At 38.6% G+C, this 26,765-nt stretch overlaps 1 long non-coding RNA gene across 13 annotated transcripts; it reads right to left on the bottom strand.

Moving 5' to 3' along the window:
• Positions 1-18,572: 18,572 nt before the first annotated feature.
• LOC145161285 (uncharacterized) lies at positions 18,573-24,961 on the bottom strand. 13 transcript variants are annotated; one of them, XR_013738450.1, is made up of 13 exons: positions 24,834-24,961; positions 24,347-24,721; positions 24,107-24,222; positions 23,768-24,015; positions 23,597-23,677; positions 23,481-23,528; positions 23,015-23,048; positions 22,821-22,924; positions 22,575-22,728; positions 22,326-22,381; positions 21,754-22,242; positions 20,157-20,511; positions 19,744-20,066 (listed from the first exon to the last, which is right to left on the bottom strand). It is a non-coding gene; the product is annotated as an uncharacterized LOC145161285 (long non-coding RNA). The 13 variants fall into 13 exon arrangements; XR_013738442.1 differs by having other exon boundaries at positions 23,597-24,015; XR_013738443.1 differs by having other exon boundaries at positions 22,821-22,896; positions 23,597-24,015.
• Positions 24,962-26,765: the final 1,804 nt, after the last annotated feature.

The following is a 26,765-nucleotide window of genomic DNA, read 5'->3' as shown; positions in this document are numbered from 1 at the left end:
ATAGTTTGCATACATTACTACGTACTACCCTTGGTTGATAAACTATAATAGGTATAGTTTATGATACATTACATAACACATACATTTAAAAAGGGTACATTTATAGAAAGGATATTTTCATTAAGCAAGGTACGGCCATACGGTACCAAGTTTTCATAACACGTAATTCCGTTAATGACTTTGTGAGACATTTACTTCAAATTACCATTAAGTCCTGTATTGTAACCAGAGTCTCCTTGAGTGAGAGCGTGATAGTTGTGTATAGATCTATATTGGGTTTGACAAACCCACACCTAAACTGCATGCAACAGTTAGACCGATAGGTCTGGGGTGACAAATGTCATAACATTTCCGACGCCTGAAGAACGTCGTTTTAGGCAACCTTGGTCATAGTATGGTTATAATAAACTCACATAAAGTATTAATAAACATTGGAATTTACGGGAACTTCATTAAAATTTAACGATTTTATGTCGATTTAAACTTGTATTGTTTTACTATAAATATGACAAATTACTTGTACATTTCGGTCTTTGGGTTTTAAGACTACATTTACACATTAAGGAAAATATTGGATTTTCTAACACAAATACTACTTTTACAAACGAAAGGCTTTTAATAATACCAAACAAAAACTTATGAACTCACCAACCTTTGTGTTGACACTTTTTCAAACAACTTGTATTCTCAGGAAATCATTAAACAGGTAACCAAGTGCTTTTGAGGATGGGGCGCTAAGGCGTCTACTATTTCATATTTTGTCAACATATTGTAATTGATTCGTAAACATGTAATTCATACAATGATGTCACTTTTTCAATTATATATATGTTGGTTGTGTTTGCTTCAATTACTATTACAATTGTTGTTATGATACTATACATGAAGTCCTCCACCCCCGGACGTTTCCGCCATCCTTGGTTTGGGGGTGTGACATTGGTCGGGGTTAGAGTCCACAGAATGGATCAGGAATTCGGAACCCCAAGTAAGTGAGAACAGTCTACATGGGAAAGATCACCAGGAGGGGTGGTCCAGGGAGATGCTCAACAGTTTAGAGCGGTCCAGACAGACTGAAGGCCTGATGAGGCGGTTCAGTCATGCTGAAGACTCTGTATGTGTTAGTAGATCTATGTGCGAGTATTGAGTATGCTGCTATGCTATAGCAATCAGTAGGTCTGTCCCCAAGTATTGAACATGCGGATGGAGTATGATGAAGACTTTGTATGGGTTTTGTTAGTTATATGTTCAGGTTCTGAGTATATATGTGTTATGGGGTAGCAACTTCTTCTGCAAGTGGATGGTGTAGGGTGAGGTTTCAGCACTGTGACACTTGTTGGTGTTGAGAAGGACATTGATTAGGCCTTCTTGTGCAATGGAGGAGGTGAGTACCTCCAGGATGGAGTGCTGGAGATCTGAAGTGACGACGGCGATGTCGATAGGTTATCGGGAGCATTCCAGTCATGAGCTGAGGGTCGGAGAGGGCATACCAGACTCATGCTGTGGGCTCAGAGGCAATCCAGACCTATGCTGAGGACCATGTAAGGGTATTCCAGTCATAGGTTGTGGGCGTAGAGATTGTGTTGGTTATGTCTTTGGTAGGAGCACGTTCGGATTGGATGTATTGTTGAGATTCGAGGGAGTTGCACTCGGTTGTGACGAATCAGAGGATTGTGGATGAGACGCAAGTATAGATCCTTGGATCTCAAGATATGAGTAGACATGAGTTATGTTTTTAGAGGTATTCCAATCTAGGGTATTCCATCCTGAGGATGACCGGGCCCTATGATTGATTGGACCTGATATGTTTGGTATTCCAACCCGAGGGCTGACTGGGCCAAACATGTGTGTGATACGAGGGTATTCCATCCTAGGGATGACTGGACCCGTCGTAGGCATGCATGGTATTCCAGCCCGAGGCTGATTGGGCCAGGTATGAGTGTTCGTACTTGTTAACTGGTTGATTATGTATGATATTTTGGAAGCTAAAGGACGCTTTATCCTGTCAGCACAAAGGGTTCGCTTCAGGAAGAGGGAAAGTTAGGTTTCCGATACTTTGAATCATCAGGATTTTGTCAGGTTGGCAAAGTGGCATGTAGGTTAGACCTTTTGAAAAGGTCCGGTTAGATTCATATCGCCCTTCACGTTTGGCGGCTGCAAAGGCATATATTGGATGAGTAGGTGGTTGTATCGATGGGTGATGTTCAGGTCGTAGAGCACTTGAACTATGTAGGAAACCAGTGGTAGCATCGGAAAGGATCCGAGTGGACTTGGGAGCCGGAGGCTGAGATGCGGGAGCATTATCCAGAGTTGTTCACCGCAGCAGACTTCGAGGACGAAGTCTAGTTCAAGTGGGGGAGAATTGTAATGCCCCGACTCTCAGGTATTATTTTTATGGCTTTAATTTTCATAAATTGCAAGGTCTACTCGACGAGCTAGATACCCTGACTCGTCGAGTAGGAGCGGGTTTGGCCACGTGTTAAGTGACCGACTCGCCGAGTCCAAGATAGGACTCGACGAATAGGAGTTGGGGGATGAAACCCTAATTTCCTGGGTTTTGCACCCTATTTAAAGGATCATTAGCCTTCTTTAGCCCCTTACAGCCTCTTGAGAGTCCAGCAAACCCTAATCCGTGTGTGTGCTCCATTCTTGTGTATTTTAAGCTTTGGAAGGTGGATCTTAGTGAGAAAAGCTTGGAGAAACAAGTGGCTAGAAGCAAGGAGCGTGTGGGGATCTGAAATCTACCTAAGTTAGCATATTCTGAAGGTATCAAGTCGTTACCCTGACCTCATTTCCTTCTAGATCTCATTTGGCTAAAGATTAGGGCTTTTCTAGCATATTAGGAAGCTATTCTTGGGTATGAGCCAAGATCTGAAGTTGCAACTTCAGATCTGAACTCTCTTTGGTCTCTAAGTCCATAAAGTTTCCAGCTTTAGCAAGTATGAACCTCTCCTTAGGTGTAAAACTCCATTACAAGCTTGGTGTTGACATTATAAGTCTTTAGAGCCTTGCATGCACGTAAAGTTTGCAACTTTACGTGATAAACATGCCTTGGGAAGCTGGATCTGCAATATGGAACCTTAAAATGACTTAAAAAGCATCTGAATGGATAATGGACTGAAGGGACTCGGCGAGTTGCATGGCCAACTCGGCGAGTCCGATGAATATTGTCGTGCAAGGACTTCTGCATGGACTCGGCGAGTCAGTGGGGCGACTCGGTGAGTCAACTAGGGTTTTCCCGACATTTGGACACGCATGAACTCGGCGAGTTGCAGGGAAACTTGATGAGTCAACCAAGGATTTCACAACTTCTCGAGTTCATTGGGCCTTCTCGATATTTGAGCTAGGAGGAAAGAGGATGAACTAGTTTGGCCCAATTCTTTCCTTGGTTCGAAATTATGAAGTCCATAGAGAAGTTTACGGACCATTGGGCCTTTAGGGTGGTTCACGGCCCAAATGGCATAGAATGTGGGTTTTATGGCTCACTAAGGTTAATTGGATTAGTTATGGCCCAATAAGGCCCATTAGGGTGAGAATGAATCATTCTAGGCCCAAATGGTCCAAAATGTTTTATATTTACGAATCGGGTCCAATTAGGATCCAATTAGGGCTTCTAAGTCCAATAAAGTTGAATTGGGTGCTTATTAGTCCATTAGGCCCAATAAGGAACTCCTAGTTCAAAATGGACTTACACCATGAATCTTAGGGCTTCAGACTCTTTGATGAATATAGTTGATGAATCTAACTGAGTATTGAGTGAGATTTACTTAAAGTATATGTTTTACAACTATTGAATGGTTACACATGAATAGAATTTCCTAGCTAGAATTGCCAGTTGTGACATGGATCGATCATTTTCCAAAAGCTATCAATCTTGGACCAAAAACCCACATAAAGAGGACATAAAGAGATATAATGAACCAATAGCCAAGATAGAAACTTGATTACCAGAAAATGTAGCAAATAGAGTGTAGTTTCTGTATCTACTCTTCCCCTCTTGATCTCTCTATCTTCTTCTTCTTCTTCCACAGGCTTCAAAAGCACACAAAGATCACTCAAAATGGCTCACACTCTCAAATAAAGCTCTAGGGTTTTGTGGATTAGGGTTTGGTACAAGGAGGATGGAAATGAGGCCAAGGGGTGGGTGTTAAGGAGCTTAAATAAGGTGCAAAACCCCGAAATTAGGATTTTATTCTGGCCGATCTACTCGCTGAGTCGAGAGCTCTTGACTCGTCGAGTAGATAGCTTAAACCCCGCACATATTCTGCCCCTACTCGACGAGTTAGGGTCACCAACTCGTCGAGTTACACTTTCAAATAAATAAATTAAAGGGTTAAAAGCATACCAGGAACTAGGTGTTACAATTCTCCCCCACTTGTCTTAGACTTCATCCTCGAAGTCTGCTGCTTCTGAAAAACAACTCCGGGTAGTGCTCCCTCATCTCCTCCTCGGGCTTCCAAGTCCACTATGAACCCTTGCAGTGCTGCCACTGCACCTTCACTAACTGAAAAACCTTGTTCCTCATGGTTTTCGTCTTGCGATCCAGAATCGCCACCAGCCTCTCAATGTAGTTCAGGCTGTCGTCAACCTGAATATCCTCCAAGGGCACAATCGTTGAATCATTCACTAGGCACTTCCGCAACTGGGAAACATGGAAAGTGTTGTGGATCTGACTGAGCTCTGCTGGTAGATCCAACAGATACGCCACCTTGCCCACCCGGGTTATAACCCTGAAAGGACCAATGTACCTGGGGCCCAGCTTGCCCCGTTTCCAGAATTGGATAACACCTTTCCAAGGTGACACCTTCAGGAGGACCATATCGTCCACCTGAAACTCCAAGTCTAAACGCCGCTTGTCGGCGTAGCTCTTCTGCCGACTCTGAGCAGTCTGAAGCCTGCTCCGGACATGTTGGATCCGCTTTGTAGTATTGAGTACTACCTCAGTACTCCCCATGACTCTCTGACCGACATCGCCCTAACATATTGGGGTCTTACACTTCCTCCCATAGAGTATCTCGAAGGGAGGCCGGTCTATGCTGGCGTGGTAACTGTTGTTATACGAAAATTCCACTAACGGAAGATACGTATCCCAACTGCCACCGAAATCCAAAACACATGCGCGTAGCATGTCCTCGAGAGTCTGTATTGTCCTCTCGCTTTCTCCGTCTGTCTGAGGGTGGAAAGCGGTGTTGAAGTGGAGATGAGTACCCATATCCTCGTGAAACTGCTTCCAAAATCTGGAAGTGAAACGGACATCTCGGTCTGACAACACTGAGACAGGCACTCCGTGTCGTGCCACAATCTCACGCACGTATATCTCGGCCAGCTTCTCGGCCGAGATACTCTCCTGGATCGGGATAAAATGAACACTCTTGGTCAACCGATCCATGATGACCCATATCGAATCTACTCCACGTGCAGTCCTGGGTAGCTTGGTAATGAAATCCATAGTGATATCATCCTATTTCCACACGGGAATGTCTAGCGGCTGCATCTTGTCGTGTAGTCTATGGTGCTTAGCCTTTACCTTCCTGCAGGTCAAGCACCGCTCCACGTACCAAGCAACGTCCCGCTTCAAGCAGGACCACTAGTAATCAAGGCGAAGATCTCGGTACATCTTCGTCGCCCTAGGATGGATGGAGAACCTCGACTTATGGGCCTCATCCATTAGAACATGCCACACTCCACCCCAGTACGGAATCCAGACCCTCCCATGCAGGGTCAACAACCCTCGGCTGTCATAATCAAACGAGGCCACTCGGCCTACGATCCGCTCGCACTTCTGGCGCTCCTCCTTCAGGCCCTCAACTCACGCCACTCTAATATGCTCCAGCAATGGAGTAATCATTGTCATCCTCAAACATATATCTCTAATCGGAGCCGTCACCGCCTTGCGGCTTAGGGCGTTGGCCACTACATTGGCCTTGCCTGGGTGGTAAAGGATCTCACAGTCATAATCCTTCACCACATCTAACCACCGACGCTGCCTCATGTTCAGATCCGGCTGATCCATGAGGTACCTCAAACTCTTATGGTCCCTGTAAATGGTACAATGGACTCCATAGAGGTAATGTCGCCAAATCTTGAGGGCGAAAACCACAGTCCCTAGCTCTAAATCATGTGTCGGATAGTTAGCCTCATGAGGCTTCAGTTGCCTCGACATGTAAGCTATCACATGATCCCGCTGCATCAAAACTGCACCCATGCCCGTAATCGACGCGTCACAGTAAACCACGAAGTCATCAACTCCCTCGGGCAGAGTCAAAATCGGTGCCTTGCATAACTGCTGCCTAAGAGTCTCGAAGGCTGCCTGCTGCTCAGGCCCCCAGCGGAATGTCACCGACTTCTTGGTCAGTCGGGTCAAAGAAACAGCGATCTTGGAGAAATCCTGGATGAATCTCCGGTAATAACCCGCTAGACCAAGAAAACTGTGAATCTCAGTTGGAGACCTCGGAACCTCCCACTGCATCACAGCGTCTATCTTGGCCGGATCGACCAGAATACCCTTCTGGTTGACAAGATGCCCAAGAAACTGCATCTCGCGCAACTAGAACTCATACTTGGAGAACTTTGCAAAAAGTATCTCCCTCCTCAGTGTCTCCAGCACCTCCCTCAGATGCTCCTCATGCTGCTCCTGAGTCTTGGAATAGACCAAGATATCATCAATGAAAACGATCACATACCGATCCAACATCAGTCTGCATACTCGGTTCATGAGATCCATAAACGCGGATAGAGCATTGGTGAGCCCAAACGGCATCACCACAAACTCATAGTGTCCATAACGAGTCCTAAAAGCTGTCTTCTGGACATCCTCGTCTCTGACCCGCATCTGGTGATAACCCGATCGCAGATCAATCTTGGAGAACCAAGATGCACCCTGTAGCTGGTCAAACAAATCATCAATCTTCGGGAGGGGATAACGGTTCTTCACCGTTACCTTATTCAGCTCCCGGTAGTCTATGCACATCCGATGCGACCCATCCTTCTTCTTCACAAATAGGATCGGGGCTCCCCATGGTGAACTACTCAGCCTGATAAATCCCTTGTATAGCAGCTCTTGTAGCTAGACAACTCCTGCATCTCGGGAGGAGCCAACCGATATGGTGCCTTGGCTATCGGAGCCGCACCAGGGACTAAGTCAATCCTAAACTCAACCTTCCTTTCCGGAGGTATTCCAGGCAAATCCTCCGGGAACACATCCGAGTACTCTCACACGACCATTACATCATCCATTGTCTCCTTACCCTTATCCCGGGTATCCATAACACAAGCGACATAATCGGCGCAACCCTGCTGAAGGTAACACCTCGCCCTCGCTGTTGAACATAAAACCGGTCCGTGATGTGGCCTCTCGCCCTGGATCACTAACCCTCCCCCACTAGGAGTCCAAACCCTCACTAGCTGCTGCTCGCAGTCGATCACTGCCCCATTGGGGCTCAACCAATCAATACCCACTATAAACTTATTCCCTCGTAGGGGAATAGGGACTAGATCCACTAAAAACTGCTCATCGAATAACTGTAGTGTACAACCCCTGTGAACCCTCGCAACCCTAACGGTCCTGTCATCTGCTATCTCCACATCCAGTGGGCAATCCAGCTCCCCCGGAGCTCCTACGGAACGCTTGCTGAGCGCGAGCGACACAAAAGATCGGGTTGCGCCCGAATCAAACAGTACCAAGGTTGATATACCGTTCACTAAGAACGATCCTATAACAAACACATAAACATAAGCAATAATCAAAACAAATAAAGAGATAAGGAGATAATACATCCCCGTCACAACATCGGGAGTTGTACGTGCCTCCTCTGCAGTAAGCTGGAAAGCCCTGCTCCTCACCGTAAGCACCTCTGCCTGACCCTGACGGCCATCTGTAATCCTCAACGTGGTAGGAGCGGGTGTTGCCACCTGTCCTGCTGTTGCCAGACTCGAACACTGGGCCTTCTTGTGGCCTCTCTGATTGCACTGAAAGCAAATCTAGATCTGAAACTGTTGTGGTGGTGGTGGTAGCTGTGCAATCCCTGCTCATGTGACCAGTCCGGCCGCACTTGAAGCAGCCCGAACTCCCCGCCCTGCATGCCCCCCGTGCATCTTGTCGCACTTGCCACACCAGTTGCGGCCCTGCTGGATCCTCGATCCGTGGTCTGATAACTTGGGCTTCTATCCCGAACTGCATGTCTGAACCCCATCTGGTTTCCTCTTCCTCTCCATCTCCAAATCCAACTCCCTCTCTCGAGCCCTATCAATCATGTCCTCCAGCGTCTTGCAGCTGGAGCGGCTCACAAACTGGCGGATATAACTCCACAACATTTCATGATATCGGGCCTTTTTCATCTCCTCGTCCGCCACATACTGCGGAATGAGAAGGGCCCTCTCCCTAAACTTGGTGGTGATATCCGCCACAGTCTCTGTCATCAGCTCAAGATCCTGGAACTCCCTCGCTAGTTTTTGCACCTCAATCATAGGTGCAAACTCGGCCCTGAACCTGACCGAGAAATCACTCCAGGTCATAGCATCTAGAATTGTATCATCCCCAATGGCTCGTCCGACCTCCTCCCACCAATCATGTGCCCTGTCCTTCAGAAGACAGGATGCAAAGTCGGACCTTGTCCCCCTCAGGACATCTTCTCGTACGGAACACATTGACGACATCAGCCAACCATCTGCTGTTAGCAATGGGGTCCCAAGCCCCATGATAGTCGGGAGCTCCACGAGCCCTGAACTCCCTGAGAGTCAGTGTGCGCGACCTCATATTGGCCGCCACCTCAGTGCCGAAAGCGCTCAACTTCTCATCTAGAAACTCCAAAATACTCTCATTGACCGAACCAAAGATCACAGGAGTCTGATCTAAAATATTGCGTGTGATCTCAGACGAGATGAACTCCCTCGTCTGCTCATCCAGCTGCCCGACTCCAGAGCCCGAGCCTGATCCCTCACCAGTTCCTGAAGTGCCAACTGGCCTAGTGTGTAGCGTCACCATACTGAAAATACACCATAACAAACATCAATATACTCATCATAACTCGAGGGATCTCACATTCTACGAGTTTCATGGGTTCATCTCAGCCTTCCTTGATTCGAGTACGGGTCCTCTGCTTTCAGTAGTACGGACCCATACTACCTTCCACATCTATCCGTACTTTCCTCAAGAACTGACTCGACTCCACCAAGTCCCTTCTACTATTATTGTTGATCTTATGCTAAAATCATCCTAGGCTTGCCCTAGGGTAATCACCAACCCACTCTCCGCTATCAGCTGCATAAGAAGTCCCTGCTATCTTCCCCTAACTAGCTCGTGAATACTATTATATATCACTACGACTAGATAATTCTTCGAATGAGAGATCCTACCCTATAATGGTTGGACTCAAACAAGAGCAGCGCAATAGATCTAGACCTAACCTTCAAAAATTATTTAGCCCTCGCAATATGTAACTTAACATATTCAGTTACTAGTTAGTAAAAGATAACTAGGACTCCTAAAAGCACAAAGCAAGCAACGTTTGAGCATCGAGTAAACATAATCAAGCATATCTTATTCAGGCCATCACTGACTATCTGTACTATCATGCGGTTCATAAAGCTGAGATACATATAACAGGCACATAAGGCATCCTTCCTAGTAACCTAGTCCTAATCTAGCATGTGATTCTCAAAAAGCTGAAACACATATAATAGGCACATAAGGCATCCTTCCTAGATCCTTAGTCCTAATCTAGCATGCAGTTCTCATAAATATATCATAACATAAACTTGTATGGGTAATTTGGGAGTACTTACTTGAGCTCGGCTGATTGCATGCACCACACCCTTTTTCTCTTTTCAAAATTCTTTTTGTAAAATGATTTTCTTTTGAAAATTTTCATACCAAGTCCTTAGTTTGAGTTCTGACACACCCGAGAGTGTGCCCGAATCCCTCAAACCAAGGCTCTGATACCAACTTGAAACATCCCAAAAATGTAGTCCTAAAATTTCGTTTTAATTCAGTAAAAAAAACATAAATATCATCCATCACATAAAAGTCATAATCTTGTATCTCAAAAATATCATCATATCTGTCAATGTATCAAAATCATATTGCATAAATCAGAGTAAATCCTCCCAGGCTAAAAAAACAGTGGTGTGTGCCATGCAGTCATCCCGAGCTCTTCCCCTTGCTAGCGGAAGTACCTGAAACCAAAACTGAAAACTGTAAGCATGAAGCTTAGTGAGTCTCCTCAACTACCACATACCATACACATAACACATAAACATATATTGGGCCCCTCCCCTGCTACATCGAGTCAAGCTTGACATCGGCTTTCCCGGCATCGGGCCCCGCCCGGCATCGAACCCTATTCGGCATCGGACCCCTCCCGGCATCGAGCCTCACTCGACATCGAACCCTAAGCACATAACATTAACGATTAAACATTCCTCGGGCCCCGCCCGACATCGGACTGTAATCCGGTAGCATACTTACATTCCTCGGGACCTCCCCGGCATCAGACCGAAGTCCGGAAACATACAATACAAACACATGCAAGAATTACAAAGACATCAAGCATACAAGCATTCTTCGGGACCGCCCCGACATTGGATCGAAATTCGGAAAAACAAATAAACCCACATCGGGCCCCGCCCTGCATCGGACCATAGTCCGGAACTACTACTAGCTAAACGGGCCGGCCTTGGTGCCTTAGACTCGTTCCTACTGGAGGAAAAATCACCTCGAATGCTAGCTGTGAAATCTCGTGTGAGGAATCTCTGACGGCTGCTCCAACGACTCCCCGACTATCAATTTCACAATAACACTTAATCAAAAATATGATAATCCTTCTTAGGGTAAAATGACCATTTTACCCCTGGTCAAAGTCAAAGTCAATGTCAACTCCCAGTCAACTCAACTCGTCGAGTTACTTCCTAACTCGGCGAGTTCCTATACTACTTAGACTTGTGGTCAACCGAGTCAACTCGTTGAGTCCCTTCATAGACTCGTCGAGTTCTACCTGGCATACAATCGGGACAACCCGGGTTCAACTCTTCAAGTCCCTTACTGGACTCGCCGAGTTCCCCTGTCTGTTTGGGCTATCTTAATGGATTAAGCCCCTACACTTTAGATCCAAGCTTCATATTTCACATAAACCCTGAAAATGTCCTTTTAAGGGCAAAGTTTCTGACTTTACCCATTAATACCTCTTTTTAAAGGGTTTTGCTCAAACCCTAATTCCTTGGGACCTAGAACTTGGTCCCTAAACCATCTATACACCAAACTAAAGCTTACAACCTCAGATCTAAACCCCTAACACTACCTGGACATGTAAAGTTCCCACCTTTCCCCACATGCATGACCTTTTGGGGCTAAAAAAGGCCAATATGACACTCTATGGCTTGCATGGGGGATCCAATGGCATAAAGTTTGCACCTTTATGTCATAACAGTCCCTCTAGGTCCAAGATCTGGAAGAATACCAACTTGGGTCGATCATTTTCCAAAAGCTATCAATCTTGGACCAAAAACTCACATAAAGAGCTCTAATGAACCAATAGCCAAATCACATTTATTACCTTTCCCCTCGGCCACTTGAGACAAAATCTATTCCTCAATCCACTAGCGATAAAACGTGGATTAGTGGAGCCCTAAAGACTCCTCCACAACGTCACTAAGCTTAGGTTTTGATTTGGTTTTAGATTTGGGATCTTTGAGCTTGGAACTTCATTATAGTTTAGATTTATTTTATTTTATTTGTAATCAAGCAAATTTTATACTTCGTTGCTCCATTAGATTTTAAATTTGTAATTCTCATGATAGATTTGTGATTATATGGCTATGTGTATTTCTGATTCACACCCTCTTGATCTTGATGAAGTGTATTTTTTAATGAGAAAATTATCTAATGAAGCTCCCTGAGATTTCAATAGGAATAAGTTGATTCCATCTAGTGACATTATCCCCCATAATAATGTATTGGATTTAGTAAATGTGAAATCTCCTTTCGCATCCAAATTCCACACCCATTTATCGGGTTGGGCTGAAAGAACCACTGAATTAAGCAACTCGTTGAGATTTCCCATTGGTTCAGAGGAGTAGAGAATTAACCAACCATTTATCAAGTTGGTCCGAAAGAACCACCTAATTAATACTATTAATTTGTTTGTAACAGTATACGAACAAATGCATATGTTTTATTAATATTATATTGTTATTTGTTGAGTGTTCGCTATTTATACGATCATTATCATCATACAAACAAACTTTCCTAATTAACTGTATATTAAATCCAGTGGCGAATCTAAAACCAAAAACCACATGGTTACTTGTGTAAATGAAACCGAACACCATGAAAAAGTAAAAGATACTAGTGGTGACGAGTCAGGTCATATGCCTTAAAATATTTGTATTTTAAATGGATTAATATATTGTCTAATTAATTTTAAGTGTATCAAAGCAAACCGAAAATATATAAAAAGTAAAAAGTACTAGTGATGGCGGATCTTATGTCTTAGAATATTTGTTTAATTTTAAATGGATTGTTGTATTGTCTAATGAATAAATTTTAATTGGATTAAGGCATTAGACTAATATATAAAATGTCGGTTTCATACAAATTTTGATAGATTTTTTTTTTTTTTTTTGCCAAATATTATGTAGGTTCTTAAAAATTATATGACGGTCTCTATTTTTTCCATATAAACCTTATACTGTTATTTAAAAAAACAGGTGGTTCCTCGAACCCACCTTGAAGCAACATAGCTATGCTACAAACTAAATTAAATATTTATACTTTTGGATAAATTGAGTTTTTTTGTAGATGAAAATATAATTTTTAAGTTGTAACTAACATATTGGCTAAAATGCCCCTGTGTATTGATAACGTCATCATGACAAAATATCTACTATATAGTTAGATGTCCAAATCAACCATCTTCTTATACTTGGAGCAACGTTTTTTTTTCTAAGCAAAGACTTCGAACGGTTGTTCCAAGTTACAAAGTCAAGTTAAAACCATATCTTAATAGTTAACGTTTAAAATAAATATAAAGAAAGTACAACTACGATATTAATATGCATAAAACTTATTTTATATACTAATGATCACCAAACATTTAATTCTTACAAAATTATGAATAACAATCATTGACATAACGATTAACATATAGATATAGATGCATCAGATTCAACTTGGATTGTAATTTTTAGATGGGTGGAGATGTGGAGTGGATGTATTTTATCGTAACTGGGATTCGGTTTTAGCCATCTAGAATTGGTTTGACTCCTTGCAAATGTCGGTTATGAAGAAGGCAACGATTAAAGCTACTTTAATGACTATTAGGTTGGAGCAAGTGGTCCCAAACTTGCTACAGTCCAAGTAGCATCATCTAAGATTTGTCAAATTCTTTCAAATTTTTGTCATTTATAAGTTTGGGTTACCACGTCTAACATTTTTTTCTTTAAATTTGTTTAATTTATATAAAGAAATCAATATATACAAATTATTTTAATAAAAACTTACATTTCACTAACTTGAAAGGAAATCACATATTTGAAATTAAAAAAATAAAAATAAAAACATAACACACAACCCACTAGAAATTAAAACGCACGTCATAACTAGAAATTAAAATACACAAACCACTAGAAATTAGAAGATCATGAGCTTAAAGTGAATGCCATTTGTAGCACCGGCTCACAATTTGCCAAAACCCAACATGCCAGAAAGATTTGTTAGTTTCTTCATGGAAAGTCTCGTGAGCATTCACAAACAAAGTATTTTCGTTTTTATCTTGCTTGGCTTCACTCATCATCCAACGAAACACATTGTTAAACTGAATTGAAACTACGCTTGTATGTCTCCATTTGAAGAATACTTTATCTTTACTTCGAGGTAGGACAGCTTCGAGGTTGAATTTTCGGCGACCCTACTCCAAAAAGTAGTCGTAGTGACGTTAATGTTGACCAAACCCGAGACATTTTTTGGCGCCGGAGTTTTGAAGAAGATGAAAAATAAGAAGGTTAGGAGAATTAAATTAAATAGATTTGAATGTGGTAAAGAATGAAGAAGGATGGTGATATTTATAGTAGAGGATTTAGGGTTTTAAAAAAAAAACAAAAAAACAAAAAAAAAACGGTTATATTTTGAAAATGATGTGTTTTTTTTTGAAAAAAAAGGTTTAAATGGTAAAAAAAAAATGGTAAATGCGTTAATCCTTTCTCTCTCATCATAAGACGATTGCTGGATTCCCTCGTCGAGTTGTCGTCACCGAGGTCGTGGCGCGGTGTGCACCGAAGCCACCTCGGATTTGCCGAGCCACACCGCCAAGCCTTATATGGGTGATTTTAGCAACAAAAAGTACGTCCGAAGACCCTTAAAATTATATATCAAAAAACAGAATGCATTATTTGATATGATGAAATGAGAAAGGGATGAACTGGTTCACTCTATTGGAAACAAAAATTGTCAATTAGGTCATTAAAAAATATATGTATGTTGCATATGTCATATACTTAAAATTTGTGTATGTTACAGACACCTACATCACCTCTTGATTAATGATTACCAAATATTCGAAATCTTGGTTACCACATGACGTAAATAACTAGGTTTGCTTGGTTACCAAAATAATAAATAAAATACTGTGTTATCCAAATGAATAAAAAAAATCATTAACTGTTAGCTAATTGACTTGTAATTATACTAAAATGCATAATCAATTATATCTAGTTGAGTTTAAATTATTCCTATATGAGATACCCATTTTCAAACATGATGGAATCTAATCATTTCGTTTGTAACATTGTAATACTTTCTATTAGATACATAGCTAAGCATTCACAAGGTAGGTCCTAGGACCTACCTTTTTTATTTTTCAATAAAACAAATATATATAAAAAAAATTTAGGACCTACCTTATTTTTCAGTTTCATTTAAATAATGAACCACGTTGTTTTTGGTTCTAGATTCGTCACTGATTAAATATATCATTTTATATAAATATTTGGATACTGATATTAATAACTAAATATTAAACTTTTTATTATGCATTTAAATAAAAAGATTTCTCAATTACATATTTTTATCATCATAATCATGTTTATGTATTGTTCCTTACTTTAATTTACTTTGTCATGTTTGCCTCTTCTAGAGATACCAGTTGCATATATCAAAGATCTTCTTGTTGACGTAGTAGTCGTTCTGCCTCCTATGAAGATACAATTATCTATATCTACCTCCTTTTGTCCCATTTAATGAGATTATCAGAGTTTGTTGTTCTTGTTGTACGATGGTTTTGAGAATGCTTGGATTACTTAGAGTTATGAATGACACTTTCAGATTAAAGCATGTCGAATGTACATTTGAAAATTATTAACCAGATAAAACTAAGTATTCAAGAATATAGAATGAAGATGAAGTTATGATCTCTTGGTGTATCGAAATATAAAAAACGAGAATGATCAATATTAAGAGATAACTCATTTGTCTGAAAACTACCTTGTGTGAAAACTGCCAAAAACCATCATATGGCAGTTTCGTAACCATCTCAAACTGACACTAACTACCTTAAAACCAGGTCTAGAATCAGGATCATAAAATCGGGTTCCTTTTCTCAAATTCAGATTTCCATGCATTTTTAACAAAACAATATTAACCCAAAAAAAAAAATCAAGCTGACCTGGCAGCTCGACCCTCGCTAGGGATTGCCACCCCTTGGACCCCTCTCCTAGAGCCGTTGCCCTTGGACTCCCGTCGGTTTAGGAGCTTTCCCCCTAAATAGTAGTGTACTTTCAACTAAGACAAACTTAAACAAATGTACACTCTGAACCATCCTAACTTGTTCAATATTTATCAAGGCAACATTGATCAACAGATCAATCATTTTACACTTAAATAATATTAGTGATACAAATCACCAACAATATTACTTATATCATTTTAATTCAACTACAAGCATTGATCATTTAAAATGGTTAAGATCATTATCATTATATCCATCTACTAGTTCCTTCTCTTGTACTTTTATTTCAAACCACCTATTTATATCATAATTTGATTAGACTCAACGATAATAATACAATTTATGGTTATAAGAGTACATATAACTATGGGACTAATCAAAGAAATTGTTGCATTGTGTGATTGAAAAGATTATTAAAAACGGAATGAATATTTTATATGTATATTACACCAACATAAATTAAACACGTAAAATGTTGTCAATGAAGATAGCATGTGGGTGATATATTATATATAAATATAATCACAGGGATAGGGCCACCATCAAAGGTTATCAAGTCTTTCCATATTTTAGAATCAATAAATCTTATCCTAATGCCAATTGGAAGTATTTAGTCAATGATTTCAGCTTTAAATAGCAATAAACTTAATCACTAGAGTAAAAGTTTAATTTTTAGTATTTTGTTACTTGAATGAGTAGTTGAAGAATTGATGTAGGTTATGGTATGTGGGCCTTGACATGAATTGGCGATTGCCACACCATACATACTCTTTATCTTAATCGGTGCATGATGAGTGTAAACATTATACTCGTGACAAAATTTGGTTCCCTATGATTCCTATCCAATAATTGTTGGACCATACATGAAACGATTTAGTCGTTTTTATTAAAGAATCGTGGCTACATACATACCTTACACAACTCAAAATTGCATAGGGATTGTTGAATCGAACCATTTAAAAACCGGATTCCAGAAGCCCACGATTATATTTATAGACCTAGTTGTGTTGTCAATTTTTATTTTATTTATTATTTTTTACGGTGATTTCTGGCTGTTTGTTTGATTATATTAATTTATATATTCCAATTAAGAAACGTGATTTTTTATTAAAATTAGTAGCATCCGTAATATTGGAATCTAAAGCTATGTGAAAACAGGATCTTAATCCATGGATTAAACACCTGATCTGATGCCCACATGGGCTGCTAGTTGACCTCTCTAAACAATAGCTTCCTCGGCAATACATGTTAATATATCATTATAAATTATAACCCAGTAGCTCATTAGAAAAAAAGAAGTCATTAGAGAATATAGAATAAAGAAAGAACAATAGAAAAATAATAAGAAAAACAGACTTCTTCCCTCCCCAACGCCATCGCAAATAAAATAAAATACTTGCATGTTATTTTGTGGGACCAGTGACAGAATATCCAACTATACTAGAATCTAAGTACAACATAATATTCAAGAAGCAAACCAAGGGCTAATTAAACATGCCAGATTGGCACATGTTATCCAAGAGTACAAAAACAGCTGCAAGATGCTTGTATTGTATTGAATTATTGATTATGATCTATCCCATTTCTTTCCTAGTTTAGTTTATTACTCCTATAAAAAAAAGTAGGCGTGAACATGAGCCGGTTTTGACCTAAAACCAAACCCAAAGCAATGGATCCGGTTTCTCGGTTTTGGATTGAACCCAAACCCAATTTCAACCCTACTTGGTGAGACATGAGAACTTTCTTATTCTTATATAGAGAATGCAAAGGGTGAAACTTTTTTTTTTTTGGCCTTGTGGGATCCTCTAAGTGAGAGCTTAAGAGAATACACAAGACCTCAGATGCACCTTAGTCTTCAAAGTCGACACACTTAACCACTGGAATACTCATGGAATTCATATATATACATTTACGGAATCAAAAGTCTGGAACAAGAAATGCAGTGGACAAAATTCAAAACTCGGGACCTCAAGGTACTAGGGTGACGTGCTGAACCACTTACGCTACATTTTATTTGTAATATTGTCTTACGAAATAAATATCTATATAGTATTTACAAAAAATGATATATTAATAATTTCAGTTCGGTTTAGTTTTTATTGGTTTTTATGTTTCCTAAAACCAAACCCAATATTTCGGTACCTGTGGGTTTTGGTCACACCTGAAAAAAAGAGGGGGATTTTCAAATGTCTTATTTACTAACTCTTAACTAACAAGATACAAGAGCAAAACTACCTCCCCCCAAATGCATCACACATGATATGAGCTAATTTAGTTTAAGTACATGAGTTAACCTAACCACTACTTGCTAGTTGCTACTTGTTACTTGCTATTTATCTCTTTATAAAATTGAGCTACGGATTAATGGAATGGCACCATATATCGTAACGTGCATGTCTACAAAACCATATTCCCATCATTTGATTCATACAATCTCAATCTAACATGGCCGGTTGCGTGGAACTTAATGGGCCTATGAAATTTCAAGTGCAATATAATGAAACCGGTAAGTTCAATGGCGGAGCCAAAAATTTTGATACAGGGTGCAAACATTATTAAGATTCAAAATGGTAAATGCAAAGAGTTTTTTTAATATATAAAGTCGTAAATCGGAAAAAAATATATATATAATTTAAGCAAAAGTTACAATTGAATCCACCAAGACTTCATATCTTGAAATCGATCAATGATATCATCATCAAGATCTTGTAGAAATACATCCTTTTAATTAAAAGTGACTAAACAATCGTTTAAAACCTGATCATCCATGCTATTCCACAAATTATTCTCTCTACACTTTCTATAGCAATCGGAAAATATATATTTTATGTAGTTATTCAATCACAGACATTAAAAACATAATACAATCCATTTGCTGGGGTACAATAACATGAAAAATGTTTACAAATAATTTGTTTTTTTATATAAAACAATTTGTTGGGGATGTTGTAGTACCCCCATCGTTCCATGTAGATCCGCCACTGGGTAAGTTGATACAAAGCCTGACTGGCTGCTAATGTTTTTTTTTTCAAATAGAAGGAATTGATTGTAGCGAGACATTAATATGATGGTCTAAGTGTAACCTATGATTATTCGAATGATTTTTTTTTTTTCCGAACAGAGGGAATTAAGAGCAAATTTCTCGTTTATAAGATAATAAAACTTCACCCAAAGGAACTAAAGGAGAGAGATATGACATGATCATAGAATGCAACAGAAAAGCTTAATTATCTTCTCCATAACTAACACGATGAAGGCCGAGCCAGCCTTTACAAACACAGTTTCATTTTGAATAAATGGAAAAGGAGGTTGGTGAGTCAAATCTTGAGTAGTATTATCAATGGCTGTAATCGTATAGGTTTTGTAGTAGATATGAACCCAATGACTAGCAATAGCTTCTTTGCTCACTTTTCAAGATATTGTTTTCTGATGGATATGCAGAAGATATTCAAGTTGAAGAGAGTGTTTATCATCTCAGTTCACGCTGGGAAAAAAAATAGTTGGATATATATATATATATATATATATATATATATATATATATATATATATATATATATATAGAAGGAACAGATCTATATAAAAACTGTCATAAGTATTCTAAAAGAGTCTATAATGGAGGGCTGGAAACATTTTACAAACTTAGGAGTCCAGACTTGATCCAAGAATCATCCGATAGACCTGAACATAGACGAACACAACCAGCTGATCGTGGACCAAGGGTAATTTTTCTCGTATCATCATCATCATATATATATATATATATATATATATATATATATATATATATGATGATGATGATACGAGAAAAATTACCCTTGGTCCACGATCAGCTGGTTGTGTTCGTCTATGTTCAGGTCTATCGGATGATTCTTGGATCAAGTCTGGACTCCTAAGTTTGTAAAATGTTTCCAGCCCTCCATTATAGACTCTTTTAGAATACTTATGACAGTTTTTATATAGATCTGTTCCTTCATTTTCTTGGGATTGGACATGTGGTTTGATGTGACAGATATAGAACACATACAACTACAAAAAAAAATATTTATCATAAAGTGGTTGGGGTTAGTTAAAATGAAAACCAATTGAAATATACATAGGTGAACTTCTAGGTTTCAGACCAAGGAGCAAACGAAATAGACATATTTGAACTTCTAGATTTCATTGCAGGCCATCAATAATAGAATACCAGCCAAAATAACACCTAAATAAGTCTTCTGTACAAGAGGTATTTTCCCTCTCTTTTTTCTTGAGCTTTATCTGTCTCTGTGTGTGTGGCTAGTTTTTGAAAGTGTATGAAGTATACTAATTTAACACCATCTAGTTTAACCAGAAACGCAATAGAAACTCCAACTGAATGATTGGATCCAATATGAGTAATAAGTCGCTACAGCTAAATGAAATTCACATATAATTAACAATGTTTATAATAAATTAAGTTACCTCAACGGCTGAAAATGTTGAACCTCGAGGGTCGGATTGGCCGGACATGTTTTCCGGGTAAACTTTAATGGATCTAGAGTTGTCTCCGGTGTAGATCCAGTTGATGCGTAGGACTCTAGTAGATGGGGTGGATATGATGAGTCTGTGGCAAAGGATTCATCATTCGTGTGAATTTGAGCGCAGAGGCGGGAAACTTGGATTGAGTTCACGCGAAAACCGAAGAACAGTGCACACACACAGCCGCCCACACAGGTCCATTTGGGCAACCACAAACGGCAGTCCGGCAGAGACTATAAAAATAAGAATCAGGCTGCTCGGTTCTAGAGCGGAATACTTTAGCCAAGGCCCAATATAACTATCCAAATTCAAAAATCCAAAGCGGAATCAACTATTTATTAAGTTAAGAGATTTAATTTTGAAAAAAAAAAAAAAAAAAAAAAAGTTACCTACAAAAATATATATATGAAAATACATATGATTTTTCTGACAAAGACCCATAAATTTTATATTGTCTTGTCATAAATTGTGAGAAACTTTGATTTATGCATTTTATGTTCTCCACTCCACTAAGTGGCAAAACTGGAGGCTAACAATTTTGGTAAAGGTTCAATATGAGGTGGCTAGTGGTTTTGGTGGACAAGTTTGTTGATACACAAGGAAATTTGATTTGTTGGTTACTGAGAACCATGTATTACATGGTATGAGAACCATGTATTACATGAGTTTATTTAAAAGAAAAAACTAAATATAAAATTTTATATATCTAAGAAGTTTGAATTTATAAGAAAAATAAGAAAACTATTTAATTATAAAAATTAATTGTTTTTTTCTCTAAATTTAAACAAATAATTTAGAGAAATAAATAAAGGAAATTAATGAAGCTTTAATTTAGTAATTTTGAAATTAAAAAGAAAGTTCATTAAGGAAATTAGTATGCATTCATTATTGCATTTAAATATTATGTATAATTTAATAAAATAGAAAAACCATAAAATGACATGTGAAAAAAAATTAATTCAAAATAACCACAAAATGACATTTGGCAAATTGAATGAGAATGTGACAAGTAACAAAAAAAACTTTCATTTATTAAAATAGATTACATATATATTTAAATTTTAAAAAAAATGCATTGCTTACATGTATAAGATTTAAACTTGTAATTTTTTGGTTATCCTATATAAGTTTCACAAATCCATGTTGGAAATAATAAAATTATCATTAATGAAAAAATCAGATACTTTGACACAATGATAAAAATAATTTTCAAACTCATGATTTGTAAACTCAACAAACGAAGTCTGGAGAATCGTTCCATTATTGATAAGAATTATGTATGTATTGTAATTCAATGACAAAAATATAATTTTGTGATGTCATACGTAACTAGCACGAATTACACGCGCGGGTTGGATTGGGTTTGCCTAAATGTTGATAAATTTCAATTTTTTCACTTTTGAATGATAACACGCTTTCATTGACTTCAGTTTAAAAATGACACTAGATTTCACGTACCATATAAAAAAATTGACTCTCAGTATGCTTGTTAAAAACAAATATTTGACTAAATTTGGATATGAAATTATGAATTGATTACCATAATTAACCTTTTCACTTGATGATATGTGTTCGTTGTCAGCAATCTCATATAAAGGTAAAGCATGAATCTGATAATTCAGTTGTTGGTGGTGATGTGATCTTTGACAAATGTTCATTGCATAACTCGATTTTTTCCGAGGAAATTTTGGAGAAGTATTCACTGGAATACTCTTTCCAGCGCGTACAATAAATTCACAAAAATGTTAGCCTATATAAACATCTAAAGTAACAACCCCAATTCAGATTGGGGGGCATATATGGAACCCTTTATAAACAGGCTAACCTTTAATGCAAACATGACACAAACTTTTTTCATCCGACTCAAACTCAATTTAATAAGTTCTTTGACTTTTTACATCTTGACATAGCTGGAGGTGAAATTTACCTGAATCAAGGTTACAGAGGTAAAATTTCTATATTTCCCTGTCTTTCCCATGAAAAACCCAAACGATAATCTTTCTTTATCACTCTTATACTACACCATCTTCTGATATTTACATGTAAAAAACAAAATCAGAAATCTAATATAGAAAATTAATCGATTTTGATATATAATATTATATTACTAACCTTAATAGTATCGGTCAAAAGGTTGGTCCAAAAAATAACGTCTACGAAAGCTGTACCTGGGATTCAAAAAAAAAAAAAAAAAAAAAAAAAATGTTTCATTCTTTGGTTTCTTTGTTTGAGTAAATCTGATAAACCAATAGATGATCATTTTCAGTCAGAAACCACATAAAAAATATAAAAAATTCAGTAAAATTTTTTAAGAAACAGCTGATGGGCAAATGTTTCAACATCTAATCAAAGTTAGCATACTATTCAAAATTGTTCCAATACATGTATGGCCCCATCAACAAACTCCAATCCTAAGCTCGGTTAGCTCCTCATAGTTTTTATCCACATGAATTGAGACACGTTCATAATTCCCAGAAATCCACCGGTAGAGACTTCAGCTGCTCTTGCTGACGGTCTGAAAGTGAATAAAATAAAGAGAAATCACAACCAATCAAATAAAAAAACACAAAACCAATCAACATTGAAAGAATGAAAATAGTAACAGACCTTTAAATTATTAAAATCGAACCGAATTTGATAATCGTTATGCTGTTTTTAAAATTTACCAGCCTGCTGCCTGCCCCTGTAGTAAATATGTTGAGATACACAACCTATTTAACTGATTATTAGATTTCAAAAAAAGCAATTGTGGTCCAATTTTTCTACCAATGCTATTATTAAATTTCTAAAAGCCAACTAACCCTTTATTATGTGGTATTCACCCGATCAATGATCCTAAAACAAACACAAATAAATTTTAAGCAGGAAATGGTAGGAAATTTTAAGTACATTGTTGAATGCATGTAATCATTTTTAAGAAGGAAATATCAAAAATGTCATTTTGACTAAAATGAACTCAATATATTGAACTTTGTTGGAAATGAGTGAGCTGAATACAGGAAACCAAATAAGTTACTGTGAATTGATTTTTTTTTTTTTGTAAAAACTCTAAAATAAATCAAACTTCCCTCACACTTTTAATTCCTTGTAATAGTATCCTGATTTTGGCCACTGAAAACCACTATATGGCTGCATGGGTATAAGAAAAAAACCCCAACCCACGAGCAATTATTAGGGGCAAAATGGTCCCAATGCTGCAAAATGGTCCTAAAACAAAGTCAACTTATTTGGTAATGATCTTAAAACAAACTCAAAAACTTAAACTACCTGAAGTCAGAACTGGAGTTTCGAAACAAAGTAACCAACTTTTTCAGCCTGGTAACAATTCTCATCTTACAAATGAAACCCAAAAAAATCGAGAAAAGGGAAGAATTGAATCCTACCTCTGCTTTCTCGGCTCTAATCACCCTGGTTCAAGCATTTCCTCGAGCAGTTGAGGTGCATAATGCAACTCGCTTTCAAAGCTGAATGTCAATTGGGTGAGGTATTATTAGATCTTGTTCAAAGTTTTAAACCTAAAGATGAAGAGATGAAGAGATAAAGAGTGAGATTACCTTGCTTTTATAAAGTTATGACTAAGATTAACCATGATTATGTTTATGGTCCTTGTTCCAAGTAATCGGATAAAATTCCAAATAAAGATAAACAGATTAAAACAACCTACCCCTCCCTCATCAGTTTTGATATTGGAATCCCAGGTGAGATCCTGTGAAAACAATCAAAATATTAGGAAAGCAAAATATAAATCAAATCCTTGCTTAATTCCCGCCAATTCCTCAGCAGATAAACGGTCAGCAATTACCTGTAATTTTGTTATAATAAACGACAATTCAATATAAAGACACCCAAAAAAAAGAACAAAAAAAATCACAGGATAACGAATTATTACATACCCTTAAAGCTCTGTTCTTTAGTTTGTTCATTACAGAGAATTGCTTGAGTCTTGCTTTAACAGTTTCACCTAAATTAACATTTGTAGTCTTTATGGCGTTTTGTATCCATGTATCATCTGAAATAAGTTGATAGACAGAAAGGTTAACTTAGAAAAGGGTTAAATACATATAATATAACACATGGTAAAAAGAAAAAGACAACATGGTCATGAAAAAGTAAGGATTTTAAGATTACGCAACTTTGGGTCAGGATTTAGCACCTTCTTGACAATATCTTTAGCCGCATCAAATACCTTTGGCCATGGATCCCTTTTAAAATCCACAGAAGACAATCGACTAGGGCTGACAAATCGATGATGGATGCAGCGGAGGAAGGAGGCTGATAGAGGAAGGGTAAAGAAAATTTTGTGGAGGTCATCAGGAACGAAGAGGGAGAAAGAAATTAGCGTGGTGTGGGTGGTAGAATCTGACAACCATTGCTTGTATTGCCGGAATACACACCAAAATCGTAGCTCTATGTAAACTCGACAGAACCGTAGACCGGCAGATGTTCGCCGGAATCGCTACCCTCTTCGGAAAAACCCGCCGCAGCCTCACCTATCACTCTCATTGTTTCTGTCGGTCGGTAGAAGAAGAGGACGTACGTCAATGGCAGTGACGTTGTTGTAATCACAGGGGAAAAAGATAAATGAATCGAAATCTATTAGGAAAGAGGGGGTAGCGGTACCTGAAATGTTTGTCAAGCCCAAAATCCAACCCTAATCTTTGGTTCCTCATCGATAGCTTCTATAATCCTGTTGACCACTAAAAGCTTGAAAGGAATAAATGGTAAAATTGTATCTGTTGTATATCCAAAAGGAACTTGTACAATAATTTATATATAGGAAAAACAGAAGTGGTGCCTAACTTAAGAACAAACATACATGTGAGTAAGGTGTTGTTTGTTTTTTCGAAGCGAAAATGTCTTAAGTCTGCGGACCACCTCTGCAATCCTCTGTAGTAGAATAGGTGGAACAAAAGGCTGCAACATTTAATAAAAAGTCTGTTTGTTTTTTAACGTCTGCAAACTGCTGCAGTAAGTTAAAGTATGGCGCGAAGAGGTTTGAAGCAGTTGGTTTAGTGCTACGCCACGCAGCACACACGCAGCAGTTTTTAAGTCAGAAGTCTTCAGGAAAACAAACAGCTGCGAAAGGCCAAGTGTTGCACGGCGCAGCAATAAGTGGTCTGAAGTGGTTTTTTTTTAAAAACAAACAGCACCTAAATATCCTAATGACCAGGTATAACTTGACTTATTCTATTTCTAGCCGTTATTACCCCCCTGCAAGGTCAAGAGAGGGACGAACTTGAAGCTTGTCTCTTAACACAGCAATACGATCCTTGCCCAATGGTTTTGTGAAGATATCTGCTAGTTGGTCATTGGAAGAAACATGACTCATATGTAAAGCACCATTGTCAACCTGTTCTCTAACAAAGTGAAAGTCAAGAGAAATATGTTTGGATCTGGAGCTGATGACAGGATTTTTACACAAGAAGGTAGCCCCAATATTGTCACAAAAAATAACAGGGGACTGTGGGAGTGGAACATGAAGATCACGAAAAAAGATGTTGGATCCACAGGAGTTCAGCTGTGGTATAAGCCAATGCCCGATATTCTGCCTCGGTGCTTGAGCGAGCAACAACCCGCTGTTTGCGCGATGTCCAACTGATGAGGTTGGGTCCATGAAAGATAGCAAATCCATATTGAGAACGACTGTCGCTTTTGTCAGACATCCACCCAGAATCAGAATAGGCGAAGAGAGATGAGGACTTGTGTGGCTTGAAATGAAGACAATGGTGTATTGTTCCTTTAAGGTACCGTAGGATCCGTTTGACGGCTTGCCAATGAAGATCAGTTGGAGCATGCATAAATTGACAAACACGATTTACAGCAAAGGCAATATCCGGTCGTGTAATAGTGGCATATTGTAAAGAACCAACTGTTTGTCTGTATAGGCGAGGGTCGGAAAAAGGATCACCATGTTGCGTGAGTGGAGTGGAGGGATCTGCTGGGGTTGTAACAGGTTTGGCTTCAAGCATCTTGGTTCGAGTTAGAATATCATGGATGTATTGCTGTTGGGAGAGGTGAAGAGCATGGGCAGTTTTCGTAATTTGAACACCAAGAAAATATGTGAGATTTCCAAGATCTTTGAGTGAAAACTTTTGATTTAGATCGTGAATAAGTTGTTGAATGATTTGAGGATTGGTTCCTGTTATAATCAAATCATCAACATAAACTAAAACATAGATAGTAGCAACAGGAGAGGAGTGTACAAATAATGAAGTATCAGAATGACATGCTCGAAAACCATGTTGAACTAGATGATGTTTGAGTTGATTGAACCAGGCCCGAGGGGCTTGTTTTAGCCCGTAGATGGTTTTGTGTAATTTACAAACAGCATGAGGGTTAGAGGGATCAGCAAACCCTCGGGGTTGTTCCATGTAGACTTCCTCCGTTAAGATACCATTTAAGAATGCGTTGTTGATATCCAATTGTCTACTTGTCCAGCCTTGAGAGAGCGCAATGGAAATGACCAACCGGATTGTAGTTGGTTTGATAACTGGACTGAATGTCTCAAAAAAGTCAACCCCTTCCTCTTGGCTGAAACCTTTAGCCACAAGT

The sequence above is a fragment of the Lactuca virosa genome, chromosome 2 (assembly GCF_052849685.1).
Source record: "Lactuca virosa cultivar CGN04683 chromosome 2, Lactuca_virosa_CGN04683_v6, whole genome shotgun sequence".
In the NCBI taxonomy this organism is placed as follows: Eukaryota; Viridiplantae; Streptophyta; class Magnoliopsida; order Asterales; family Asteraceae; genus Lactuca; species Lactuca virosa.
This window is presented reverse-complemented; position numbering and strand designations above follow the sequence as displayed.